The following is a 22,764-nucleotide window of genomic DNA, read 5'->3' on the forward strand; positions in this document are numbered from 1 at the left end:
GACGCGCGCCAACAAAGGGACAGACAATGACTCGCACCGCAGGCAGCCGCGTGCGCCCGCTGGCTCAGGGAAAAATAACAAAGACGCTAGCCTTGAGAAAAGATTTAGCATTCTTTACCGACGTATACCGCATGACAATTGCATTCAAGTTCAAACTCTGTGTACTATGAAGAGTAAAGGTTTACACCAGATTTCACATGTAAAACCATTTATTGAAAGATAATCTGCTTTTTAACTTTGTCTTTGCCATAAAACTTTTCACTTCACATTTCTAGTATGCTTTGTCAGACTTAAGAAACTGTTAACATGCAACAATGTTTGAAGTTAAATATCCAGTCTAGAACCTAGGGAACATTTTTAAACAGAAATTACGAATGCATTGTTATAGTGAACAGACGACACAGTGTTGTATTTGTACATTCTGGCTTGCTAGTTGCACGATTACGTAACGACTATCAGGCTTACATACTTAGAACATTTACCAGTACTGCTAATGAGATTTTAATGCAACATTTTGGTTTATTTGAAAATACATTCTGAATTTAAAGTGCTTTCTGAGAGATACCAGATGACACAGAGGTTAGTTTATGTGACAGCTACACGATTTTTATCACGACGCTACTAATGAGTGACAATTTACAATGTTGCTTTTGCGGTGTATCTGTTTTATATCTGCACAGTTTTCTGAATTCTTCTGGAAAGAAAAACATGTTTTAGTAGTAACTTTTGTGGTATAGCAACAATGAGACAGCCTTTTTCGTGGCACAACATTACGTTACTGTACAGTACTTTCTTCATCACGCCAATAAGCATAATAACTACGACATCTATACGCAAAGCATTTCACTTTTGTTTATCATGTGGTAAGTACATTGACTTCTGCAGAACTTAGCTTTCGGAGGACGATAACTACGACACTTCCACAGAGATTATGTTGCGACAAGATGCACAGTTTAGCGCTACAGTACACGCATTTGAGTGATTAATCTTATACTTAAAACACTTATTTTTAAAGATTTTTTTTTAATTACAAAGAAAGTTTTCCGTGATACATTTCATTCCATTGCGGTAATTTGTAACACCTGGGAGTATAATTACATTAATCCTCAGGGGGGTACACGCCTACTTTGTGTACCATGTGTGTGGCAACCACAAGGAACCCTAGCTAATATGGTATTTGCTTATACAACTTTACACATCGGTACCATATTTCTCTAACACACAAATTACACAGCTATCTGATTATTTAACTGAGAGAGACAAACATTTATTTTACTACATCAGTGACACATGTTTACGCAATTATACAGTTGGATAACTTCACACTTATGAAACTGTATTTTGTCTGTACTTTGTAAACTGTTCATATTTTATCGGAACCATTGTGATACTATGAGAGCTTTGAATGATGTATTTGGTATGGATTCATGATTTTTAAAGTACTTTTGAGGCAGATGACACTCTTGACATGAGCAGAGAATTTTTTTAGGCTTAGAAATTAATGGAGGAAGTTACGACGATTTTGAGATTTGACTGAAGTGTTATGATGTTATTATTACGACAACGATGTGTATTATGTTGTTGAGGAATGTTTATTATGCTACGTATTTCTCACGATGAAATATTGAAGAAGTGTCGACGAATATGTATATGTATAATGAGGTAAGGAATAATGAGTAGTGTTTAGGGACTCTGATTTATGAAAAGGATGTTGTAAACCAAGAAACGTACTTTAAGAGTTATGAAATGTGTGTGTATATTCGTGAATGTATCACAATGCTGACGAATATTTTTTTTTGGACACTTATATTTATAGGATTTGGTTTCTACAGATTTGCAACGCTAATTCTTGACCTGTGAAATATTTTTATGTGAGGCTGTCACTGTAGCGGTAAATATTTCCGTAAGAAAGTTAAGTGACCACCTGCACGTAATGCGTCGCGGGCACCCAGCTGTGTCAGACGCCTGGAGAAAAAGCCATTATTGCGAGCCCTTTTCAGCGGCACAGGTAGAAAAAAAAAAAGGGGACGTGGGACGTGTCAAACACCTGGAGAGCAAGCCATTAGGGTGTGCCTTTCATCGCTAATGCGACACCCTCGTTACTTGAAAACATATGATTACTCGCACTTTGTGCTAATTACTGAAATGCTTATGAATTGATGGGAAATATTCGTACATCTGCACACCTGATTACGACAAGCGTCTTTCTACGAGAGTTGAGAGCTACTAACTTATGAAATGTCACATGACTACTGAATGATATTTTTATACTTTGCTTTTCGTAGTTGCTTATTTCACTTGATATCTGGTTTCCAGCTGTGTTGCAGCATTGCTTTTATAAAATGAAATGCATTTGCTAATGTGAACACTTTCTGTCAACAGATCTATTAAATAATTATTTTATGATCCACATTCTTTAAAAAAGGAGCACTTGGAAAGGAAAGAACAATAAGAAGGGACTAATACCAGTAACTGCATCTATAATTTTCTTTTCAAGTACATGGTAATATTTCTTTTTACAATCAGTTGTTGTGGTGCACCACTTTAATTACTTAGACATTAAGATGTGATTATACATTTCCCTTACCTGCATTGTTGTTTTTACTGTAATATTTTTTCTGCTTGAGCTATGTCATGTTTAGATATAAGTAATTGCATTTGCTGTTGCTGTTTGCCAGGCATAGTGCTACTAAATTTCACATTACATTACTCTGCTAAGCCAATTTTACTACTCATTGATTTTTCATGTTGCTGCACATTGGCTCATATTAGTTGTAATTTTGCATTTTATCTGTAAATTAGATTTACTGCTGCTTGCTTTGCACTCTGCATTTTTTTGGTCATTGCTGTTTGTGTTACATGTTTTGTGCTGCTGCATTGCCTCGTCCCTTAGTTTAGCATCTGAGCTCAGTAGATTTAAGTTAGCTTAAGAGGGGGTAGCCTCTAAGAGAATGAGTTGCGATGAGTTGGAAGAAATGCATTGAGAAAACAGGTTTAGGTAGGATTTTCTTGGAAATAAATGTTGAGGTAAGAAATGTGTGAACATATAAATACAGAAAGCATGCTTAGATAGAATTTTTTTTGGTGGAAACAAAGGATGAAATAAGAGGAAAGATATATGAAGTTTTGGGTTGGACTGCAGTACCAAATGTTACACTGAAAACGAACCCTGTCCTTTCCTATTGGTGTTAACCCACTATGTGTTTGTGTAACCTTGAGTATTTGTTTTCTTCCTGTCTCTGTGTACTGTTTCATAGAATTTTTTCTCTCTTCTAATACTAAGCTATATTCACTATGAGGAGGAATACTGTTATCCTCAAATATAAGTTGCATTAATAATATGTTATTTTCTTTGTAAAGTTGTTTACAATTCTGTTCTGTTTCAATGTTCATGTGTGAAATTAATGTTTCGAAAACTATTCTCATTATTTTATGTATGTACTTATGTCACTATTTTTGTAACACTGATGTATATGTTTATTTCTATTCTTTTGTAAAGCCTATACTACAAATGTTATCTGTATTATTATGTTTTTAATGATGTATTTTGTACCTTTGTAATTGTATTCTTATGTTATAAAATTGTAATTGACACCAGTTCATCAAATTAAGTAACTTGTCAGTTTCATTTCACTGCACACGTTTCTGTTAGTCATAGTATATGGACAATATGTGAGAAGTAGGGACTGTTAGTGTTTGCACATGTGTTGATAATTCAGCAAGGGACTGGATAACAGCATTGCTGGTTCTAAGGACTATTCCAAAAACTTTGTGAGTGCACAAGTGGTGGTTATGGACTTGCTCTATTATCCAGAAGACTCTTTGATGGTGATTGTGCACCTGCACAGTCACAACAGATGGCTGCTGGCCATCTCTACAAGGACTACAGTGGATCTGCACCTCTGGTGGCCCACCAATACCATACTCTCTACCAGGACTACAGTGGGCCTGTCCACAATTTCTACAAGGACTGGAGTGGGTCTGCACCTCTGGTGGCCCACCATTACTTCTACAAGGACTGCAGTGGGTCTGCACCTCTGGTGGCCCACCAATACCGTAATCTCTACCAGGACTACAGTGGGTCTGCTCTGTGATGACTTACCTACCAATACTCTTCAAAACTTCGAATGACTCTGCTGTGGGTTTGCTCCATTGTGGCCCATTACCTGTCAGCATGTCAAGAGCCAGCACTGTCTTTCCGTTGGAAGGACAACACTACTTCTTCAAGACTGCATGGAAATCCACTACTTCTGTGTGCATTTTCTTTTACTGCTCAGACTTTGAGAAAAACACTGCAATTTTACTGTGATGAATCAGGACTGTCTTTATGGACTGTGAGAAATTTTTAGCTTTTGACCAACATTGTATCAATAAGTGTGTGCATTTGATTTCTTTGTTATTGTAATTATGAAAAAAAATTTTTCAAATCTGTATTGGCCACTGCCCAATCCCATTTGTAAAAATTTTTTGTGGGGAGCATGGGGGCTATGTAAGTAGGCTGTTTATGTTTTCTCTATGTAAGTAGGCTGTTTGTTTTCTTATTGGCAACGTTACGTAGCGCTCAAAATGAAATCACTGGCTGTGCTGTGTGCAGTCTGTGGCTAGTTTGCATTGTTGTCTGCCATTGTAGTGTTGGGCAGCGGCAGCTGGATGTGAACAGCGCGTAGCGTTGCGCAGTTGGAGGTGAGCCGCCAGCAGTAGTGGATGTGGGGAGAGAGATGGCGGAGGTTTGCAGTTTGTCATGAACTGATATATATATATTATGATTTGTGATGATATTAAGGTAAATACATTGTTTGCTCTCTATTAATATCTTTCATTTGCTAACTACCCCTATCAGTAGTTAGTGCCTTCAGTAGTTTGAATCTTTTATTTAGCTGGCAGTAGTGGCGCTCGCTGTATTGCAGTAGCTTGAGCAGCGAAGATTTTTGTGAGGTAAGTGATTTGTGAAAGGTATAGTTTAATGTTTGTCAGGGCCATTCTTTAGTAGGGAGTTTTGAAAGTCAGATTGCGTTGCGCTAAAAATATTGTGTGTCAGGTTAAGCACAGTCCTGTAGAAATGTTCAAAGGGGACGTTTCATAGGCCCTTTGCTGTTCCTTACCTATACAAACGATTTGGGAGACAATCTGAGAAGCCATCTTAAGTTGTTTGCAGCTGACGCTGTCGTTCATCGACTAATTAAGTCATCAGAAGATCGAAACAAACTGCAAAACGATTCAGAAAAAATATCTGAATGGTGTGAAAAGTGGCAGTTGACCCTAAATATCGAAAAGTGTGAGGTCATCCACTTGAGTGCTAAAAGGAACTCGTTAAACTTCGGTTACACGATAAATCAGTCTAATCTAAAAGCCGTAAATTCAACTAAATACCTAGGTATTACAATTACGAACAACTTAAATTGGAAGGAACTCATAGAACACACAGAAAATGTTGTGGGGAAGGCTAACCAAAGACTGCGTTTTATTGGCAGGACACTTTGAAAATGTAATAGACCTACTAAGGAGACTGCCTACACGACGCTTGTCCGTCCTCTTTTAGAATACTGCTGCGCGGTGTGGGATCCTTACCAGATAGGACTGACGGAGTAAATCGCAAAAGTTCAAAGAAAGGCAGCACGTTTTGTATTGTTGCGAAATATGGGAGAGTGTTTCACAGAAATGATAAAGGATTTGGGCTGGAAATCGTTAAAAGAAAGGCGTTCTTCGTTACGACGAAATCTTCTCACGAAATTCCGTTTACCATCTTTCTCCTCCGACTGCGAAAATATTTTGTTGACACCGACCTACATGGGCAGAAGCGATCACCACGATAAAATAAGGGAAATCAGAGCTCGTACGGAAAGATATAGGTGTTCATTCTTTCTTCGCTCTGTACGAGAATGGAGTAATAGAGACTTGTGAAGGTGGTTCGATGAACCCTCTGCCTGGCACTTAAATGTGATTTGCATAGTATCCATGTAGATGTAGATGCAGATGTAGACGTCAGTTTGATATTATGCGAGAAAAGCTTCCTTTGGATGTCACGGGGTCAGGGATTTTCTCTGCCTCATAATGACTAGGTGTTGTGTGATGTCCTTAGGTTAGTTAGGTTTAAGTAATTCTAAGTTCTAGGGGACTGATGACCATAGATGTTAAGTCCCATAGTGCTCAGAGCCATTTGAACCATTTTGGATGTCAACTCTACAGCAGTAAGAAGTTAAGATTTTTACGTAGCAAGCTAGTAGAATTGCTGAAAGTTCATTTTAATTTCCTTGCTTCATAATTTTTGTCAAAGTCAGCACAAATGTCAGTCGTTACTGGTAAAGGAAAGAGAAGTCATACAAACCCGTGAAGATATACGATAAATTTAGGAGGTAATGTCTTTGACGGTCTCCTTTAAAAATGGTTCAAATGGCTCTGAGCACTATGGGACTTAACTTCTGAGGTCGTCAGTCCCCTAGAACTTAGAACTACTTAAATCTAACTAACCTAAGGAGACCACACACATCCATGCCCGAGACAGGATTCGAACCTACGACCGTAGCGGTCGAACGGTTCCAGACTGTAGCGCCTAGAACCGCTCGGCCACCCCGGCCGGCGGTCTCCTTTAACATCTAGCTATAATCTCCAAGGAAAAGGTCCGACTGCTGCATAATTTGTTTCTGGAAAATGAAATGAATTTTACGCCTTACAAATCTTAAAAATGGTCTCTCACAACTAGATTTGGATTCCATATTAAAATGTCCTTCCATTTGGACTGACATTACTCGCAGTTCGGAAGGATTCCTATGAAATCCACTGCTATTAAGTCAATGAACTATTACAACTGCAGATTGCGTGGTAGAATGCCTGAGACGACAAAATTCTGAGACAAGATAATTTGCTTCCAAAAACCTTTCCTCACCAATGTTCTCCTCCGTAAGCGTAGCTCTAGAATGTTGTTGTCAGATGTCGTAGCTAAACCATTTTGTGGCACGGTAAAGTACAGGTCACAGAAGACGATGTACTGTAAATGAAATCCTGTTGTATGATATTGCAGTGCCCGTGCTATTCGGAATTATGATGCAGTGTTTCCTTAGACATTCATGCTTTCCAAAGGAGGATTGTTTCGTAATTCGAAGCAACACATGTACTGCAATATCGTATTTATCCGCCAACACCAGGCAAGTGATTTTCAAGTAAAATGTCTCGCCTGTACAGGAATATACATAATAGGTGTCTGAGTGTAGGTTGTAGAAACGTGTTTGACGACATATGGAAGTATAAGTGTTGCAGTGAGTCGTGCTCGAGTAGCCTAATGGTAAGGAGACCGTCTCGCGATAAGCGCGAAATCTGGGTTCAAGTTCCGGTCCGGCATTAATTTTCATTGCCATCATTCCATTATACTGCTGGTGGTTGTCCATATTCGCAGTTGCGAATACATTCCGCGAAATACTTTAGAGATGACCTCTTCTCCCCATTGCGCCCGCTACAGATCGATTTTTCTACACTGGCACTTGAAATAGTCATATCGCCTGAAACTGATACAATACTATGCAATCAAATAACCTACAGCTACGAGTGCAGTAAGGTAGTGAGAAAGTGTGACAAAGATATACACCTTACGAAACGCCAGTAGCATACGGCTCATGCAACACAACAAACTAGCGATAGCAACTCACAATACGTGGCTGCTAAGACGTGCACTTTGAACATGCTTGCGTGCTAAGTAGGAACGATTCCCTGCCAAACAGTCAAACATTAGCTTGAATATCTACGGAAGATAGAGAAATGTGTGACAGATATCTATGATCGCGGCGCCAGACCACATCGCACTAGACTGCACTGTTTGTGGAAGTCTACAGACACAAATAACACGTCTTGAAACACTAAAACACGTTTAAGAGATAAAGACAAATGGCCTCTGTTGAACGAAGTATCAAGTAAGTATGCGGGACGAGACTTAAGAAATATTTAGAAAATAGGAGCACTGTAAGAGAAAATCTCGTTATATGTGATAGTGTTGAGTATTGTGAATGTACTAAATATCTATGAGATTCATCGAGATCGACATTATTGATACCTACACAGAGGGTGACCAGGGCAGTGAATAAGTTACCAACAACTTGTCAGCTAAAGCATTACAAACAGATTGAATAAGAACTTGTAGGTGACATGCAGATGTCCCAGTAAGAGTAGGTTGTGTGGGGGTGGGTAGGAGGGGATGGGGGTGGGGTCTGGTGTGGGGGAAGAAGAGTGGACTGTACTGTTAACTCGCGCCATTTTTTGACTCCACTGTTTTTATTCGCTTTCATGGTATTTCATGGTTATTTCTATAGTATACTGTGCTTATATATAACTTCACAAATTACTGCAAATTCCTAAACTACATTACAAATCAGGAAGTAAATGCTTAATCGGAATTGATACAACTTTCGTTAAATATGTGGAGACACAACCAACATTAGATTCTATGCGGCGAGTGCCGACATTATAAGGAAAAATGAATACGGAAATAAATAGGCGGCCACTTTGCTCCAAGAGACGTTTATGAAAGATGAATGGAATTGTGAAACATCTTGCTGAAATGAATCACAACAACAGACGCGGGCTCTCATCGTCATGGCTCCTTGTGCACTCTCCAAGCAGTAAAGGATGATGAACACAGCTTGGTACGGCGGTTGATACATTGGTCTACACAACATTGTGACTATGTCGTTTCTTATCCGGACATGTTTTCAACTGTTTCCAATTTTTGAACAATTCGGATAACTTAGTATACCCCTCACTGATAGCTTCATATTAAAGGTGGTGTTTCGAATCTGTCGATAAACATTGACGAATATCTGTATATCTCGTAATTCTTCTCCTTACTTGTTTGAGGCCATCAAGGGACGTTTTAGTTTCTGCAGACCTCGTAGTAAATTATATACTTATATGGATATAGCGTCTGTTCTTTCGGACATGTCCGAAAGAACAGACATCATTGATGACCTGCAGCCATCTAGAACTAAATTAGAATTATATATTAATACCTTCAGCTGCTGACTGGCGTTGATATATATCAACGGGGACAGGTGAGAATGTGTGCGCCGACCGGGACTCGAACCCGGGATCTCCCGCTTACATGGCAAACGCTCTATCCATCTGAGCCACCGAGGCACACTACGAATGTAGTGTGTGGACATATAAGGTGAGAATGTGTGTCTCGCAGGAGGCGTGCGCGAGCTAGTCCCTGCATTCGCACTATCCTCTGTGCCCTCGGTGGCTCAAATGGATAGAGCGTCTGCCAAGCAAGGAGGAGATCGCCGGTTCGAGTCCCGGTGGGGCCACACATTTTCACCTGCCCCCGTTGATATATATCAACGACCGTGAGGAGCTGAAGGTATTAATATATAATTCTAATTTCGTAGCAAATTTGTTTGGTAGATCACTTCGGTTTATGTAGATTTACGCTATCGAAGAAGATACAGTTTGTTTCCTCCTCCTATTTAGGGTGTCCTCCAGGTGACCCATCACAAAAACGTAAATTAAGATAGCACAACCGTGATTCGAAAACGGCTCCTCTTAAACATGAATTCCGTATTTTCGCCACCGTGGAACCATTCTATCGGTGTTCTGTATCGTAAGAGATATTTGTACCACAGGAGAACGTTAGGAAGGAAGACATCGAAAATATCATCGCTCCTGTGTGGATATAAATTTAAACATGAAATGGATCTGATAACGGTCTCCTTTGAAAAATACTGCACGCAGTTTCCACTTTTTCAGTATAAAAGGTTTAAGCATGTTGTAACACAATGAAATATTTCATCGTACTGCAGAATATACTATACAGTTAAAAAAAAAATCGCTGAGTAGTGTCACCAGCTGTCAAAGAAACATCGTAATGCAGGCTAGCGTTAAAAGCGGTGTACCGATGGAAATAAGAGAAGCTGGAACGTATGTGTGTGATCCATTAAAAACAAGCACAATTTTGGTGGCTGACAACATTAGAAATAATACGTTTGAAATGCAAATCGAGGCGTAATAAGAGCTATGAGGAAACTACAGATCATTAACTCGCCTGGCATGATGAGCTATCAGGAAAATATAAAAAGCGATGAAAGTAATGGGTAATATTATTCTTAAATAAGGGTATCAAACATAGTTAACTCTAAATAAAATAAATCAGTTACAAACGCTGTTATTTATTAAATTTTTATATACAAATCGGCCGGGATAAAATCGAAATCTGCAAGAGAATGATAAATAAAGGAATCTTTATGTCGAACTCACAGGTCTCAAGCTGTTTACTTTCTGAGAGTGAATGGTCACGACAGGCAGAAGTTCATACACACTTCAGTTCATTTCTTTAAACAAGCAGTGAAACAAGAAACTTCGCTTTTTTAATATGTATTTTTTCGAGATTTGCTTTAGGCTCTTGTTAAGTGCAGACTGCTTATGAATTTTTCTTTCTACGACAGGAATAAAGATTACTTACCTTAAACAGCTACCTAAAAATGAGATGGGAAAAGTCCGTCTGTTCCAAGTCACACGCGTAAATAATAGTAACTTCCCTACGATTGTAGATATGTAAATAGAGTCTTAGAACGTCTGTTCACGCACGTTGTGTCCCCAGTAAAAATGTTTCAACGCATATTAACAATGGACAGATACACTTTCTTCATTATATCACGACAAAATGCCGAGACAGCATGAAAAAGGTCGAAAAGGAGGGAGATGGTATTCATATATTAATATTCATATATTAATGCAGATCGCTTACTAGTAAATTACACAATATTTTCTGTATTTCTAACTTCACACACACACATGATTTCATTTAAAGGTTAAAAGATCAGTAACGATTATTTAGACATCAGGAAGGAATACTAAAATAATGCCAACGAGAGCGAAACTTTACAATAGTTTCCACGGCATATTACACGTGTAGTCAAAATGTACACTCGGCCATGCATATTTTGTTATCATAATTGTTGAAAGCTACAAAGGGACCATACTGATAAGGTAGAGCAACCACCGTGTGGCATTTCTTTGGATGACAAAACTAGCTATGACAGTAATTATTATCTTATCCTGAAAGACACAATTACCGCTTCAGATAACTACACTATTTTGAGCGAATATCGGGGCATTTTTGTGCTTCGAAAAATTAAATTCAGAATGAGAGAAATTAGCTGAAGATAGTTCAGTTTGGGTAGAAATAAAGGGAGTATCACCGATCACCGTTTCCACAGTTCTCACTTTCAAACGGCTGCTCGAAGCCAGAAAGTGAATGCGTTGGCAGTACTGACCCTATTGCGGAACAGACTCTCGCCTCCCTGACTGGCGGATTCACTCGGAATGCGTGACGTCACGCGGCCCGTCTCGGGCGGTCGCGCCGGTCAGACTGAGCGCCGCGGCGCCGGCCGCGCAGCGCGCGTCGCGACACCCCGTCTCCATGGCAACCGCCCCCACCCCCACCCCCAGCCACCGGCAGCAGCGCCACGGCCGACGCCACGTTATTTATACAGGGTGACGGGGGCGGCGGCGGCTGCGACGCGTCGGACACTGTCACGCTATCGCCTTTGACCTTCCTGTGCCGACACCCCGCGATACGCCCCGGTCAATCGCCTACGATAACAAAACAACGAGCCTTCCAGTACAAAGGCTTCAGAGGTGCAAGTGCGAAAAACCGAGACTTATTCTGGTGTCTCGGGAAATTCGATCGCTCATGGTTCTTACTGCGACTCTAGGCCCCTGAGGATTGGTTACTATATTATCTTAATCATAGGTTGCATGTACAGCAACCTCGGTTGCACAAAATTATTGTCAAACTGATCATGGTTTCGACAGCAGTAAGACGATCTCCATCAGAATGTAAATTACATAGGATTACATGTAATCAAACCCTGGGTGAATAACATCTGAGCCTTAACGACTTCGCTCTAAAACTTCCTGACAGATTAAAACTGTGTGCCGGACCGAGACTCGGACTCGGGACCTTTGTCTTTCGCGGGCAAGTGCTCTTCCAACTGAGCTACCCAAGCACGAATCACGACTCGTCCTCACTTGCTTGGGCAAGCTTTAATCTGTCAGGAAGTTTCGTATCAGTGCACACTCCGCTGCAGAGTGAAAATCGCATTCTGGAAACATCCCCTAGGCTGTGGCTAAGCCATGTCACCGCAATATCCTTTCTTCCGGGAGTGCTAGTTCTGCAAGGTTCGCAGATGGGCTTGTGTGAAGTTTGGAAGGTAGGAGGCGAGGTACTGACAACATTGAAGCTGTGAGGACGGTTCGTGAGTCGTGCTTGGGTAGCTCAGTTGGTAGAGCACTTACCCGCAAAAGGCAAAGTTACCGAGTTCGGGTCTCGGTCCGGCACACACCTTTAATCTGTCAGGAATCTTCATATCAGCGCACACTCCGCTGCAGAGTGAAAATGTCGTTCTGGAGCATTGATCTAGATAGCAGAAGAACTAGAAATCTCGGATAGTTGAGTACAGAAAATTATTTGTTTCAGTAAAGTGGGCCATATGTTCCCATGTGGAATTTATTGTATTATCCCTCTCGTTATCATGCGAAGCAACTGATCTTAAGGCTAAAAGAAAGTCTCAAATTATTACCGATTGTGGGGGCTAATCTTGTCCCTACTAACGGATGAATAGATTATTAATGATTCTGACCAAAGGACAATCACGGCCGGCCGCGGTGGCCATTCGGTTCTAGGCGCTTCAGTCCGGAACCGTGCGACTGCTACGGTCGCAGGTTCGAATCCTGCCTCGGGCATGGATGTGTGTGATGTCCTTAGGTTAGTTAGGTTTAAGTAGTTCTAAGTTCTAGGGGACTGATGACCTCAGATGTTAAGTCCCATAGTGCTCAGAGCCATTTGAACCATTTTTGACAATCACGGAAATTTTAAATTTTGAAACAACAAACCCAATGGGCAGGTAAGAGCCAAATTATTCTGTTTAAGTGACCAGTATAAGAAAGAACAAGGATCTTGACCCACCAACGTGGTTTTGCGCGGTGCATTTAGAGCCCTTAGGACAAATCTCCAAGTGCGTGAAATATATTCTGACGTTATTCTTATTTGGTAGATGTCTTTGGTGTTAACGCCGTATTTTAACGACTATAAGACGCACTTTTTTCTTCAAAAAAGTGCCTTCAAAATTTAGATGCGTCTTGTACTCAAAATTAATATGAAAATCTGTTTTGTTGTTGTTGCTGTCTTCAGTGGTGAGACTGGTTTGATGCAGCTCTCCATGTTACTCTATACTCTGCACGCTTCTTCATCTCCCAGTACCCACTGCAACCTACATCCTTCTGAATCTGCGTAGTGTGTTCATCTCTTGGTCGCACCTCTACGATTTTTACCCTACACGCTGCCCTCCAATACTAAATTGGTGATCCCTTGATGCCTCAGAACATGTGCTACCAACCGATCCTTTCTTCTAGTCAAGGTGTGCCACAAATTTCTCTTCTCCCTAATTCTGTTTAATACCTCCTCATTATTTATGTCATCTACTCATCTAATCTTCAGTATTGTTCTGTAGCGCCACATTTCGAAAGCTTCTCCTCTCTTCTTGTCCGAACTACTGTCATCAGTTATTTTGCTCCCCAAATAACAAAACTCATTTACTACTTTAAGCGTCTCATTTCCTAATCTAATACCCTCAGTTTCACCCGACTTAATTTGACAACATTCCATTATCCTCGTTTTGCTTTTGTTGATGTTCATCTTATATCCTCCTTTCAAGACACTGTGCATTCCGTTCAGCTACTCTTCCAAGTCCTTTGCTGTCTCTGACAGAATTACAAGGTCATCGGCGAACCTCAATGTTTTTATTTCTTCTCCATGGATTTTAATTCCTACCCCGAATTTTTCTTTTGTTTCCTTTACTACAATCTACAATGTTTAATTTAACTTTTAATAATTAATTAATTTTATTAAAGCAATCTACAATGTTTAATTTAAAATTCCCACCAGTCTTAAAAATCGTCATATATTCAATGCCGCAGGGAACCTGTCTCTATTGATAATATTGGATTCAACTAGCAGCAGCAATGCACCGACGCATTGAGAGAGGATTCACAAGTTTGCTAACACCGTCTCCTTCCCGCCTGCCTAGCCTATGTCTAGCCTATGATGCGTCTAGCCTATGATGCGTCATTGCAGTCTACGGTGTCAGTGAACATGAATTGAAAGTGATTTGTGTTATCGGTAACAGTACAATAGTTTTGCTAGTAGCTAGTCCCGTAACGGAAAAAAATTATAAGATATTCACATGATGCGGGCTATAATTTGAAAGTAATAGCATATGCAGAATAACGTGGAAACAGAGCAGGTGAGTGGGATTTCACCCTGCACAACAGAAAAAAACCATTAGCGATTGGCGGTCTAATGAAGAAGAACGGAAAAAGTGATGAAGACTAAATGTGCACATAGAGGACTGCACCCAAAATGGCCAAAAGTAGAAAAGTAGAAAAGTAAGTTGGGATTTATAAACTAAGAATTATCTTTAGTCTGCCTTTGCAATCTAATAAAAAATGATAAAAACGTTATTTTTTAAACATGCCTGAAGATTAAGGTGCCTCTTATAGTCCATAGCGTCTTATAATCCGTAAAAAACGGTATGTGAACACACAACATTTTAACTTATCTTAGGGTTGCTTGTACAAAAATATCAATCCTTACAAACTGCAACCTTAGTCATCACTTTCCTCATACAGTAACCGTAACACCAACCTAAGAAAACAGAGTGAGAAATATAAGCTACATTGTAACAGTTGTGCTACCTCCTGCATAACAGAAACTGGAAGTGTTTTCCAAATACGATAAAATAACGATGTGTTTAGTCTCACCCGCTATAAGAAAAATACACAATAGCTGACCACGTATACTTGAAAACATTTACTAAATAATGTCCAGGAGAATCTCACTGTATGTGAAACATAAATCTCAAATTATTACTGACCACAGGGCTAGACTCGTCCCTACTAACAGATGAATAGATTCTTAATGACTCTAGACAAGTTAGAACCACTTTAAATTCTCTTGTACCAAGAAAATATTTCCGAAAACATTACTATGAGCAAAACCAGCTTCAACAGTCACAGTTTGTACAGTAATTCTGCTGAAATTTTGTCCCAATATATATATATATATATATATATATATATATATATATATATATATAGTTATAACTCGGTCTGTGGCACTAGTTACCAGCAGAAATTTGCACTGCGTTGTACTTCGTGTAAAAAAAAAAAATTGATTATTGAAACTTCAAACACTTCATACGGTTATAGAAACCATAACTGAATGATAACATTGTTATATATATATATATATATATATATATATATATATATAACTTATAGCAATTTACAGAAGACAATTCACCTCTGAAATATATTGGAAGCAAGTCACGTCTTCGTATAACAAAATGCAGTGTATTCTTTGACATATTTATATTTTTTAACGTGCCCAGATATGGAAAACATTAGTATGTGAAGAGAAATTGAACATAATATTTAAACCTGCGTTCGTACAACGTAAATATTATGTTCTCAAAGTCTCCACACCTGTTAACAGAAGAAGTAAGTTATTTATGCCAATTGTTTTACGTTAGTCACATTTGTTACGTAATGACACCAAAATGAACTTACTTAACGGATCAGAGGGGACTAAAATGTAAGAACAAAGAATAATATGTTGAGCACCTGAATTTGGGCCTTCAGAGCTCGAGCCGTATCGCACTTATAATAAAAATAAGATAAGATACATTTGCGAATGAAGACTTAAGTTCCTTCCTTAATCTTTCATGAACGTAAATCGGTAACAGCTGCAACAAAAGTTACTTCCAGTAAACTAAGTAAAATGAATGACAAATTCATTCTTCTACAAGAAACAAGATAAAAGTGGGCACATAAAAATATTTTACTCACTAAACTGGAGAAAAAAGTGATAAGAATAATATTTTGAGGCGACGAAGCTTTACAGCCTTTAGAAATTTTTTGAAAAATCGTGGTTTGCATACAACTGAATTGTCACTCTGTTGTAGCACCAGTTTCAATGATAAGCAGGCCATCCTCAGATACATTGTGACATCATAATCAGATGTATGGCAATCCATAACCATTATCAACCGCCATGTTAAAAAGAAAGAACACATCAGTGCAACTTTAAACCTGGAGAAAAGTAGCGGATAGTAATCTGCGGAGCATGGTATGGCAAGGCCGAAGAGTCGGCTGGTCGGTACAATACCGTAAGAAAGCACAGTCTTGCTGCGGTAACACTGAATAAGATGTCCTCTGCCATCCAGCCGGAGAATAGTTTATAGTGAGGCCAGAAAATGGTCGAAGTGTAGGCCTATACCATGATACGACAGGTTTCCCTTGTGTCGTCTAATGGACGTAATCATGTACACTACTGCACTTGTTTTGTGCCACATACTCACAGAAACACGACGTTTACCCTATCCACATGTATCAGCGATGTATTAGAATGTAAAATCAAGCATGAAGCTTGAAATGTATGCAGAGTGCTTGCATATAAATTTTTACTTTGTTATACTTCTCGTCTCAGATCAAACTGCAGCAGACCGTTATGTGTAATAATTTGAGTTATTTTTCTTCCGTCGGGAATGATGGCAAAATACAGTGATACTGGCCTAACATTCAGTGCACATTGGTATGACTGCTCATTTTAGTTTCACTCGATATGTTTTGAACATTTATGTTGCATCTGAAGAGTAAACACCGAAAACTAAGCCTATGAACTGAATTTAATTTAAAAATCTATTTTTCTTGTTCTCTAACTCGGTCTGTGGCACTAGTTACCAGCAGAAATTTGCACTGCGTTGTACTTCGTGTAAAAAAAAAAAATTGATTATTGAAACTTCAAACACTTCATACGGTTATAGAAACCATAACTGAATGATAACATTGTTATATACGCGCCTTTCACTTCTAATAAGAAAGCTGATCTTAACGTGAACATTGTAGAATGATTCTAGAGCATTTCATTCCTTCTTAAACGGCAGTAATAACAATAACTTTATTACCAAATGAAGGTCTAGACACGTTTATTTTATTTTGATGACGGTGTATGAAATAATGTTAATGTAGCTCATGTCATGTGGCATTAGCAAACGATAATTATACAAACTGTAAAGTTAACTTACTGTCTTAAGCTAAACAAAGAGGAAATAAATTAACATATTGTTATGGAAAAATTGTACACACAAACAAAATTCTAACAGTCTCTAGCTCAAGGCGTACTTCGGGAGGATATACCTATCAAAATTTACTATTGAAATTTCAGTTCTTGTGTACCATGAGAGTGATTCTGTTCACATGCCGTACTGTAACCTGCATGTTCCACTGGCGAGAGATCATACTACATGAAAGGCCACTTATTTTTGAAAATGTTATGAAGGTGGGTTATATACGCACGTTGCACCGTCACTATCAGCGATTCTGATTGAAAATGTCACCTGGTAACTCGCGCATCAGATGCAACATATGTGAAATGTCCTGAACAAAACAGATCCCAGTAAGCTTGGCTGACCTTTGAATTTATCCGATAGCGTAGGCCGCGCTTGTCGAAATAATCTGACCAACAGGTGGGGCTTGGTGTACTACCTCAGTGCAAATAAGCAGAATAATAAAGCATTAATACACGCCCAAAAACAATGAACACATTTGTCTCCATGTCATGACAAACTTTTGAGCAACCCTCAGAAATGATATTTCAGATTACATCTATGTAACTCCCCTCATGTTGTCTTCTGGACAAAGGTCACAAACGAATTTACAACCTGCGAGTTATTAAACGACCGAAATGTCAGGCACATTGATAATCTAAGGAACAGGATATATTTACCATCTGGAGAATAATCTTGAACATTCCTTGTAATATGTGCGTTGAGGGAACCGTAACAGATCGATCTTTGCAGCTTCCCAAATTTTGACATCAGCTAAAATACGGAAACACCACAACCTCAAACGCAGGACAATACAATGTTAGCTCCAACCTTCATGTCTATCGTGCAGGTCATTACTATAGGTTGAGTATGAAGCACCACATAAGTAAATAAGAACTGCTTTTTGTAGTGATTAATGAAAACCATCTCAGCTGTGTTATTACACAATTTTTGTGTTACGGCCGGTTTCGTAATTAGAGCATCTTCAGTACTCCATATAATGTACGCAACATGTTGTGTCTGCTCGCTTTACTTCCGCCAGACTGTCGTCAAAACGTTTGTGATAATTGTTTCTGGGTTTTCGTCTCTAACAGTACATACGACAAACATACTATTTATATCATCACTTCAGCACAACTCAGAAACCTGTGTAGTGGGACGAAATTAAGCGTCACCTATCCACCAAAGTCAGCCCAGTTTGCAGGTGACTATAAGTTTAATTTAGTTTTGTTTATGTGTTTTCTTATTATTTGTAATAAGATGTGAATTATCTAAAAGTTTGTATTTTTTTTTATGTGTTTCATGTACGGAGAGATCGGCGCAACGAACGGGGACAGCATCTTCGTTGCCGCGACCAGAGAGGAAATTGCTGGCCGCTATACGTCGCGGGTCGACAGCCAAGGAGCAACAGAAGATCCTGGAACCGAGTTGTTGCGTCGTGTTTCTAAAAATTAAAAATGAATTTTTATACTCTTTTTGTACAACAATGACATCATAATGAGCTTAATCTTATTGAGATGTTAGTCACTGTCTGTCAACGCTCAAGTTCACATCTGTATGTGTAGGAAGCTAATAAAATAGTGTATGCTACTAAAGTTGAAACACGTGTCTTGAAGATTTATTTATGAAGAGTTATGTGAACGGATTAATAATATATTTTGACAAGATTATTGATTCAGACAGCGTTGGCCGAAACTTTGAATCTAAAAAGTTTATTTAATGTGTGATTCTGATATCGATTAGATCAAGATAACGTGTGTCGATATAATTTTCTGAGGAGAAACAAACGAAATTTAAAATTCGAAAAAAGTTACGAAAACCAATTGGCCCAAGTGATGTAATTCTCTGCACACGACTCAACTGATGTTTTACAGTTTCGTTCAAGAACCATTCTATGACAATTTAAAAAGAATATGAATCATTTTTGAAGTGAGTTGTAACTGACGTAGGTGACGAAGTCTGCACATGGTCATACATAAACCAATACAGAAAAATACGTCGTTACACCACACCGTGGCGACCTTAGAAACAGGACTTGTGTGCAACTAAGGCACACAGGTACGAAACAAGAAATCAAGAGTCCTTCGGAAGTCAACGCGAGTTTTCGTGGAGCCTTCACCAGCCAGCGGCGACTTCGTGGGTGTGGGCATCTGACGGAGCCGCAGCCAAGCAGTACGGTCACGCAGTTGTTCCACGAGAAGGCGCATCTGTTGGGCAGCAGCTGAACGCTGCAAACCCCGACAACCTTTTTTCTCCCTAAACTAATAGGCCCAGTACGTCAGCTGCGGGGCGTTCCTCCGGCTGGTATTAGAGGTGTTGCTGAGGGCTTCGCCTGTCTACGGCGGTGCCGGGCGTGGTTGCAGCCAGCGACGTTTCCGGTGTTCGACTCAGCGTCCGGCCGGTTACGGAAGCGGGGTCGCAGCATCTCAGCGGCTGCATCGACGGCTGTTACATCTGCAGCCCATAGCAGCACACTGATCATCGAGAACTACAAATTACAATATTAGTGTCCGGTGAGTTTGTTTCAAGTTGGAAGTGGAGTGTTGTACATAGGAAGTGTGCTTTTACAGGATTGTTGATTACAAGTTTGCGTGTGTAAATAGTTAATATCTTACAATAATGTCGGGAAGTGAAATGTCAGACGAAGAGCAATCTATGTCCGATAGGAGCATGAGAGCCCTTTTTAGGGCGATCGCTAAATTAAAACAGTCTAACGAGGAATCTACTGCTAGATTAAAAGAGGAACTAAAACAGGAATTAAAACAGTCTAACGAGGAATCTACTGCTAGATTAAAAGAGGAATTAAAACAGTCTAACGAAGAATCTATGGTTAGATTAAAACAGTCTAACGAGGAATCTACTGTTAGATTAAAAGAGGAACTAAAACAGGAATTAAAACAGTCTAACGAAGAATCTACTGCTAGATTAAAACAGTCTAACGAAGAATCTATGGCTAGATTAAAACAGTCTAATGAGGAATCTACTGCTAGATTGAAACAGGAACTAAAACAGGAATTAAAACAGTCTAACGAAGAATCTACTGCTAGACTTAAAGGGGAGCTAACAAAATCAACAGACAGGTTGCAGGAATATCTTAATGAAACCAGTCGAGAATTAAGTGATAAAATAGAGTCTTCTAAAGTTGAAATGCAAGAAAAATTAGTAGGACTTAGTAATAAGATTGCCGATAATTGTAAAAGGTTAGAAGAACATATCCAGGAATCGCGCGAGGAAAAAGCTCGCATGCGACACGATATTGCTGACTTATCCGAGAGACTAGATAGTGTCAATATCTTAGTTGTAAATGAAATACAGAAAAATAACGATATGTTACGAGATGAATTTTCTATGCAAACAGAAACTGTTCGCAGAGAATTATTGAAATCTATTAAAGAGGTCTCTACCAAACCCGTAGAGATTTCTTCAATAGATAATGTAGAATTAGAAACATTAACTCATCAAGTAGAAAAGGACCATACCGAAATCGAAAACATGAAATTTTTAATTACTGAGATATGCAGTAATCTTGAGACTGCCAAAGATAATAATATTGACGAAGGTACAGAGCGTTCACATCGTGAACACAGTGAAGAATCGATATTAGCTAATCGCGTATCCAATACAGAAATGCGGATACAGGAAATTACTAAACGATTATCGGAATTAGATAATAACGAGGACATTTCAGGTAGCAGAGGTAATAACATAATCAGAGACAACAGTCGCATCGAATTTGCTAGCACGGATGGCAACAATATGAATAAGGCAGTCACGGCAAGCCAATCCGATGCAACTCCGTCTCTGCCAGCTAAACAAAATCCGACTATTTCTCTCGCAGAATGTCTGGATGACATAACAACAAATTCAAATGTAGCAAGTCGATTTCCTGTATTCAAACCTGGAGGCGAACTGCACCCTATAATCTTTATAAAAGCTTTTGAAACATCATTATCTCCTAAATGGAGTAATGAAAAACGCATTCAATTTGTAATAGGACATTTAGAAGCAGAAGCTGCGGAATGGGCAGTACTGCATAGAACTGAATTCAGGGATTGGGATGATTTTGTTAAGCAGTTTAAACAAAATTATTGGTCAAGACGAAAACAACAACACTTAACTTTAGAGTTGTTAGCCCCTCCTCCATATTCTAAACGGTGGAGAGGTTATAGGAATTATTTTGAATGGAATTTAAACCGTGCTAGATTAAGTGAAAGTCATCTAATGCGAGTCCTAAGAAATGGATTACCGTATTACATAAAGGAAAGAAAAATGTTATTCTACGAATTATACAAAACCTTAATAATGGGGACGAAACAGTTAACACCCGGGGTGTGTGGTTATATTTTAACGACTTGTTGTATTGGAAAGCACAGAGGGAACACCAGAGATGGAAAATCTGCATTCCGAAAACTGTTGTGGACGAGTTAATTACTTATATTCATGAAGGTTACGGGCATTTTGGAATTCATAAATGTATTAAACATCTAATGAAGTATTATTATTTCAAAAATATGTCCCGTATTGTGAGAAGTATTATTAGGGCTTGTGAAACCTGTCAAAAGGTTAAAGTTAATAACAAATCCAAGCGTTATAAATTATATGCTGTAATTCCTCGAGGTTTGTGGGATCTACTATCATTAGATTTTTTCGGCCCTCTGCCTCGGAGTTCAGGAGGATTAACATATGTGTTTGTTGTAATGGAATGTTGGTCCAAACATGTGAAGCTATATACTTTGAAACGAGCGAATGCAGCAAGCGTTATACGCTGCCTCACCCGAAATTACTTTGTTAACTGGGGCATTCCTAAACGACTTATGTCTGACAACGGTAGTGCCTTTATTAGTCAAAGATTTCAAGATATGATAAGACAATATGGAATCAAACATATCTTAATTTCGAAATATCACCCTCAAAGTAATTTAGCAGAAAGAGTCATGAAAGAATTAGGACGATTATGTAGAACTTATTGTGCACATAAACATACTCGGTGGGCCAAACTAATGCCTGAATTCGAAAAGATATTAAATGAATTGCCTCACCTAACGACGGGATTATCACCTATAGAAATTTTAGGCAAACGAATTATAGGTGAGCCTTTACTAGCTGCTTTACCTTGGCCACCAGTAAATGAGATACAACAAGATATTCCAGACGAAAAAGTTTGCGAACAGATTGTAAAAAATGCCGAACGGAGAATTAAAAGTTATAATCAACAGGCTATAGAACCCTCATTTCAGGTAGGAGATCTTGTGTTAGTACGATCTCATCCTAAAAGTTCTAAGATCGATAAGGAATGTAGAAAATTCTTCTTTATCTTTGAAGGTCCATATGTTGTACATAAGATTGTACATCCCAAAGCATTACTTCTTATGGAACCTTCATCAGGTGTAATTAAAGGATTATATAGTGTTGATCAAATGAAACTCTTCATTCCTAAATAAGTTAATATTTAGTATATGTTACACACGGAAGAGCGTTCATAGTTTATTCATGTGAGGTTTTTCGTGATAGTTACGTGTTATTTTAAATAAATGACAGAAAGCTTAAACATGTGTTCTACAATAATCTACTGGTACTTCAAAAAGAGAAAGATAACCAAAAGGGGGATTTATATGGA

At 38.9% G+C, this 22,764-nt stretch overlaps 1 protein-coding gene across 1 annotated transcript in view; it reads right to left on the minus strand.

Moving 5' to 3' along the window:
- The window catches only part of LOC124778024 (actin cytoskeleton-regulatory complex protein PAN1-like), an 856,035-nt gene that overhangs the window by 670,643 nt on the left and 162,628 nt on the right, over positions 1-22,764 (minus strand). The gene's annotated exons all lie outside the window — the stretch shown is intronic.

Source organism: Schistocerca piceifrons, chromosome 2, assembly GCF_021461385.2.
Source record: "Schistocerca piceifrons isolate TAMUIC-IGC-003096 chromosome 2, iqSchPice1.1, whole genome shotgun sequence".
Classification (NCBI taxonomy): Eukaryota; Metazoa; Arthropoda; class Insecta; order Orthoptera; family Acrididae; genus Schistocerca; species Schistocerca piceifrons.